Below are 7,674 nucleotides of genomic sequence, written 5' to 3'. Positions count from 1 at the left end.
TTTTTAAAAAACGTTGGAATATGCGAGAAAGAAAAGTTTCTTTGTTAGTTATATAGAGGCGAAATATCGAAAAATGAATATTTATTCGAATATTTTATTGAAAAATATTATACATGCACTTTTTTTTCAATGATTTTCAAAACATGTTAAATTTTGTCATTAATTATATTTTGATTAAAAATGTAAAGATAGATATATATATATATGCATTAACATTTCCTCTAGAACTTGCAATTTTTGTATTATTATTAAGTATTATTATCAAATATTAATTTTATTCATTTTAATTTATTTCAGGATCGATAGATAAAAGAATATTTATAAAATTGTATTTTAATATTCTTTATGTAATATTTTAATATATATTATTATGATATTTAATAAGATTAAATAATATTTTTAATGTAATTCATTAGCTAATTATATACAATCGCTTTTTAAATTAAAATTTGATTACTTTATTAGCATAAGTCGTTCATTAAGTTTAATTTATAATAAAATGATGAGATAACAAGTAAGTAAATATACATATAAATAATTATATTGCGTGTCGAATTTAAAAATACTACATAAAATTGTTTTGTGTACTAATATGTATTAAATTATGTATTTAATTGTATTAAAATTATTTTAATAAAATTATTTTAATAAATATTATGTTAAAAATTGCATAGTTTGAAAATATTCAAAATATCCAATTCAATAATGTAAAACTCTTTAAAAGCTTCCTTCGAGCAAATGACTTATTAATTTTGAGACTCGAATTAATAATAAATTATTTGCTTCAGTATTTAAAATCGATGTGTAATATTAATTAAATTAATTCTATATCAAATATCGAAATATAACCTTGCAACGAATTTACTCAAATTTGATCCTTTTAATCAGAATTCGAATATATAAGGAAAACTTCATACTCGAGAGATTATAAAAGAAAAAAAAAATTTTAAAATCCAATTACTCAAATTCAAATATGGATAAAAATCTGAATTAGTCATATCCGCTTTTCGAAGCGAAATTTCTTACAACGAATATTTCTAATATTCATATATTTGAGTAGTAAAAATTCTATTTTCTACAGATTTTATATTTTTTTAAAATAGATATATAATACATATTTTACATTAAATCCAATTATATATTATTTTATTTTATTTGGAAATCTTTTTCATAGAAAAAATACACGATAAAGAGGCCGTCTTGATAAATCTTGCAAATCCAATTTTCCACAAGCAGAAACTCTTCTCGCCGTTGGGAACAGAGTTATTCGGTCGATTTCGTTCGAAACTTCGATAGATTCCGTTTCGGGTGAATACGTTTCGAATCCCGTGGGATTTTTGTTGGCAATATCGACGATATCTTGTGTCTGTTTGTTGTGCAACTCGTTTCCAGGCTACGCGCCGTCGATCATTTATTATTTTACCTACCTATTTAATGCTCCTATGTCTTAATTTTCTTCACTATTTTTTTTTTTTAAATATTGCAAATATTAAAAATTTTTTTATGTAAATTCTTTAAACGAATGAATCTCCTAGAATTTTCTTTTCCTAAAAAATTCTAAAATTCAAATAATAGTTTTAATTTATATGATACATTAACATTACTGTATTTGTTACAATAATAAAATTTTTTATTTTTTTTTTCAAAAAGCTGTAAACAGAATATTTAATAATTAATATTACAATAATTAGTTCGACGAGATATCAGTTCCCCATAATCAATTACACGCCCCTCACCAAGTTATTAATACTCGCAATTGATAAGTATTTTTCTGATAATATGAAATTAACACGTGCACGTCAATTTTCTCATGATTCACCCACTGATATTTATATACGTACTAATATGGATGAACAATTTATTGATCGAATGAAACATACACGAATTTTCCTTATTCCTTTTGTGATGTTTTGTGACAATCATTGGTAATAAATTTGTTAAATCTTTATTTATAACCTATAATTGACAACACTTCTTTTATTATTTTAATTAATTCCAATGCTACGTTCGAAATGTTGATTAATTAATTTTTTTCAGTTAATTAATTATAAACCGTATCGCTTCAACAATCTGGAAAGATCAGGACGAACGAGATCAAGGTGTGAGTGTGGAAGGAATCGACGCTTGGAATAGCTTGGGATTAGAGAGAAGGTTAAAAAGCAAGCGGGTATCCTTGACACGACTCGAGTCAGATGACAGTACTCGAAGCCTTTGTTTTACGATAAGTATTGCGGAATTGCGAGGAATTATTTTCCCATTTCGACGCTGAACGAACCCTTAAGATAGAAACGCGGCGACGCGGACGTGGATGGTCTCGGTTAATTCCGGGGGGCACCCACCGCCGCTTCCAATCGAATTACACTCGATCGGATTATGGAATTACAAGGTTAAAGCCGAGCGGCGAGTTGGACGGTTGATAAGGTTAATGGATGTAAGATCGGGAAAGGAAGGAATGTCGTTGGTAGAGATGATGCAAACTAGTATTGCATACTTTTTTCCATTGACGTGGAAATAAATAAGTTTCGAACGAGATGAAAACTAAATTTATTATTATACGAGATATTGAAATATCTCGTTGTGTGTTAATTCGAAAATTTTATTTACGATCGATGGATAAAGGTTATTTCACAATAGAGACTGCTTGCAAAGGTATGATAATTTTTTAAATTTCGCGAAGCTAATCGGTTAAAATTCTTCGTGGATGAAGAAACAAAGTGAATCATTTTTCAGAAAAACAAACGTAAAGTCTAAAGTTGAAATTCCAGATTAATATGGAGCGAGCAACTTAAACGAGCATGTTAAATGATTAATTAAAATTTTATAATGTTAAAGAAGCTTCGAATTTTTGCAATTAAAGATAGTATATTTGTATTGACTCGAATAAATTTTATTATTCTATTAAGCAACTTGGCTTTGCAGATTTCATCATTTTTTCAGTATAATATATTATAAATGTATTAAAAAAAATAAAGAAATGAATCCTTTCTTAGATTTTCCTGTGATTTGATTTATGTCATTTATTTTATCAAATTTCCATCAAATTCGATCACCAATAACAACTATTGACTGAAAAGTGTCACGACTGTCTCCACTAGACTGAAATTCGATTCCAGACATGATCTTTCCTGGCAGAAAGTCTGTTATTTATGACAGTGGGCGTATCATCTGAGTTTTCACTCAGATCGAAATAAAATTCTACTAATATTTACAATTTAAATAATTGTTCGATGTTCGTCTGAAGAGAAATCATCGTTGAAACATTTTGTCTTTTTTTCTCTGTGATAAATAATTTTTGAATAATTTTCCATTGTCTGTAATCTTAACATTATATCTAACATTATTTATATATTGTTGAATTTTTGTTTCTTTAAAGTTATCACATTATTGTTCCATTTACCAATTTTTCCTTTCTTCGCCTGTATAATAGATTTTCAATCCCCGATTTTTCCCAAGAAAGAAAAAAAGAATCAAGAGAAGATTCAATCGAACGAAAAATTCCATTGTCCTAATTTCGAACGAGGAAGTCCTAAAGTGCTACTTTTCCGATTACAGAATGATTGCCAATCATCAGATTGCTTGCTCTGCTGTATATCTCGAGTTAATCGCGAATTTCTTTTTCTTTTTCTCGTAAATCTTGAGTTAATCGATTGCTACATGATTTTCTCATGGTCGCCAAATTAATGTTGGCCAATCGATTCAATAATAAAGAACCAATGTAATTCTGCTACGATTTAAACAATTTTTAGTATTCATTCAATTAATAAAGAAAGTTTAATAAGTTTCACAACCGTAAAAAAAAAAATTGGAAAAAAATGTTTTCCTCCTATTTCTGAAATATGAAAGTACTCTTGAAATAATTATTCAATTATATCACGTTATATTAAATATTTACTTCTTTTCGTTTATACGAAAAGAAATTAAAATATAGAATATAAAATTTAAATTTAAAAGGTATTCTCAACTTTTCCTTTAAAAGAAAGTGCAAATAAACGTCCGTGAAAAAAACTTGTTGTTTTGAAAAATAATAGAAGCGAAGTTGTCGTTCTTACGATTAACGAGGTTGTTTCATAAACGAAGAATTAAATCGTGAGGAAATCGCGAGCAATTAAAGCAGCATCCTCGTTACCTCGAAATGCACTAGCAGCTTTTAATTATATCACCGTTGGAATAATATCAGTTGGTAATTGCTCGCTAAAACGTGGCAAACGAATTGCATGGGAACCCGCGTCGTTGACGCAATAGTTGCATAATTGCATAACAGCGTGGGTAAATTAAAGATCGTTGTTACAAACTCGCGTTGCTCTAGCTCTCGAAGCGTCGAACGTAAAGGAAATTAGATTTCTGATGTGGAGGATTGATTTTAGAAATCAGATATCTAACTTATAACATTTGGAGATCGTGCAATCGAATTTTTTTCGAAATAATTCGGAAATATTATTTATCTAATAACACATAAACGCATAAATTCTTTTAGAGAGAAAGAAAAAAGAGAAGAAAATTTAAATATTAAAAAATATATAAGGTTATATTTTAAATCTAAATGTAATAATAGTTAATAAATCAAATTTCAGTAAAACGTTTCAAACAGTTCGCGAGTGGAGTCGAAGAGTAAGCGCAGAAAAAATTTTTTCACTGTTTAATTTTTTTGGACACAAGAGTCTGTGACGCGGTTACCAGAAACAGGTCAAGTTGACTCACATATAGCTAGGGAGCACTTGTACAGATTTTGTTATATTTCTATTTGCACAATCTGAACATCGTATAAAATAAAATAATATAACGTGTCAATGAAATATAATAGTTAATTATTTTGCTTAAATGAAGTACGAATGTGGTCGAACGGTTAATCTGTCAGTCGAAAAATAAAATGATCGGCGTTTCTGCGTGTGACAAGCTGAAATCACAATGTTTGAAAACGATATGTTTGAGGGAGCGACGTCGACATTTTGCGGTAACATCGATCGGTCAGCACACATGAACGTTCCAGACGACTTTGTCGCGAATAAAATATTTAATCGGACGGTCTATGCTACTCACCCTTCCGTGAATTATAGAAAGGGTCAATAACCTTGATCGATTTCCGCCCCTGGATACGGTTAATCGTTCAATCGTTGAAACGTGTGTCGTACACGAACAAGTTTAAACGAAACAACGGAGTAATTTAAAAATATAGCTCGTTTTGCGATACCACTTTGCATATAAGATAATGAATAGCGGACGAAGAAAAGCTATAATAACACGTTTATTATACGAAAAGAAAATTTGACACAACGCGAACACCGAGTTACATTTTAATGAATCGTGATATCCTCGTGATATCCTTTGAGATTTGGGTCATAGAGAAATAGAAGGTATCCGATAAATCTGTTTGTTCTACGTTAATTTGAATCATAATAATAAGGTAAAGCCAAACGGTGATCCTAATGAATTACCGCGAGCGTTTCATCAGTATTATTAATTACATCTCATTGTACTCCCTAATGAAGTCATTAAAGCAAGATTATTACGCTTTAGCATGTTGTATCGTTAGCTCTATTATGCTATATCCTATTATGTTATCTTAACCTCGTGTAAATTGAATACGTTGGTTACTGCTGGATATTGAATTAAATAATGAACAAATATAACTTTCGTTATTTGTTGAAACAATGAGAAAGTTGAATTACGAATATTATTACTATTGAATGCAACGTAATGATATTTCTACTGAAAATGCAACCTCGTGTGCAAATGGCTCGCATTGTTTTAATAATAAAGAACATTGTCGTGTCGGATTCAGTCGGTTGTATTCAAGATTGTTCTCAGTTATGGATCATGATAAAAATTACATTAAGACTATTTCCGTATAAATTCATTATTTTTAAGACTAATTTCTATTTTACATACACTATCTAAATCAGTTTATATGTATAATAATATATTCTATGTTTAGCAATTACAACTTATAATTATTGCTATACATAAATTCAAAATAATAAAGGAAATCAATAAACATATCGCTTGATAAGATTAATAAGTATTTAAAAGTCAAATCTATCGCTATGGTTTGAAAATATTGAATTAATTCTATAGATTTGATATGAAAATATTAGAATATGACAGGTAAATGTAATCCATATTATGTCTCAATTAACACGAATTTCTTAAATACGACGAAAAACGCCGATTGTCGTCTATTCGATTTAATGCTTATATCTACGAAGACAAATAATACTAACGAGATTCGCAGTGACGCTCGGAGCCATCTAGTGGCGTGCTCAGTACTACGGATCGGCGCACAGCTTGGAATAATTTTAACAATTATTTCAAAAATGAACAGTGCATCGTCATAGATATTTTTTTTATATTAATTTCCAATATTAATAAATATAATTAATTACATTTTTAATTATATATTTTCTGTCATTCTTTTCGACAAAAATAGAAAGAAAATAAACTATATCGATTCTTTCAATATTTTTTCAATAATTCTTCAATAATTCATTTCTCAAATGATAAAAAGTAATTTATTTCACATACATACACACAATATTATATTAAATAGTAATTGTAATAAACATTTAATTATCGTATCTGTATTATACGTGGCTATCTCTTCTTTTTCCTCATATTTTTTACAATCTCTGCTCTGATTGTCTCCATTCCTTTTCTTTTCATCTTATCTTTTAATGTTCTCACTTTTCACCCATCTTCCTTTTCATTTATCTCTGTTGCTCGAGAAACGTAATAGGAGGAACGATTATGGAGTAGAAGAAAATTGTCTACAATTTATGATAACGTTCCAGCACAAATAGGATTTCTTTTGTGGCAAGTCTGTTTTTTCTTGCGTTTAAGGCAAAAACGCTTGACGTGTTGTCTCTACTTGTCATTTCGTTCTACCTTTGAAGCCGGTTTAAAGAGAAGGAAAAAAATATCTTGAAAAAGTTTCAGGAAGATGAAAACTATTGTATTTGATTCAACATTTTGATCTTATATTTACGAAACGAATTAACATTTGAACCACAGAACGTGGCGTGCAAGCAGGACAATATGCAAATTGGCCAAAATGCAGATAGGATAGTGGGAACGCGTATTTCGCTTGACCAAGCCAAGCTTCTGACATCACGTTCCAAGATAAAGTGGTAGTTCCAATTTTCACTATTTCGTTTTTCACGGTAAAAGGAGATTGGAATGTAGTTAAAGTGTTACACGTCACAACATGAAGAGAAAGCGTCTTGTTATAGGACAATACGTAATTCTATTTTCTATAAGTAGAGCCAGTTAATTAGTACATCGATTAAAATGAATATTTTTCGAATAATTAGAAAAGTTTCTAATTTAAAATCATAACGCAGAAGAATTCTTTAACAGAGAAATATGATATTATGCGTGGAATGTTAAAGTAATACTTTCTTGAGAAATTATAATTCTAAACTGTAATTTTATTTTTTAAGAATCATAATATGAATCATACAAATTATACATTTTATTTTATCATTTTTATATAGAAATGCTTTTAACATTATCTTATATAATACTTTCGTTAAAAGAATCTATAATATACGTTTTCGATTTCACGAATCGAACAAAAAATGAGAATTCTCGTTAAAATAAAAACTCTATGGTAAATTTTTGTGTGCATTCATTAATGTATATGGTTGACGAAAAAAAAAAAATTAGCAACAAAACGAAATC

The sequence above is a fragment of the Apis dorsata genome, unplaced genomic scaffold (assembly GCF_000469605.1).
Source record: "Apis dorsata unplaced genomic scaffold, Apis dorsata 1.3 scaffold_172, whole genome shotgun sequence".
NCBI classification, from domain to species: domain Eukaryota; kingdom Metazoa; phylum Arthropoda; class Insecta; order Hymenoptera; family Apidae; genus Apis; species Apis dorsata.
Note: the sequence above shows the minus strand (reverse complement) of the source record.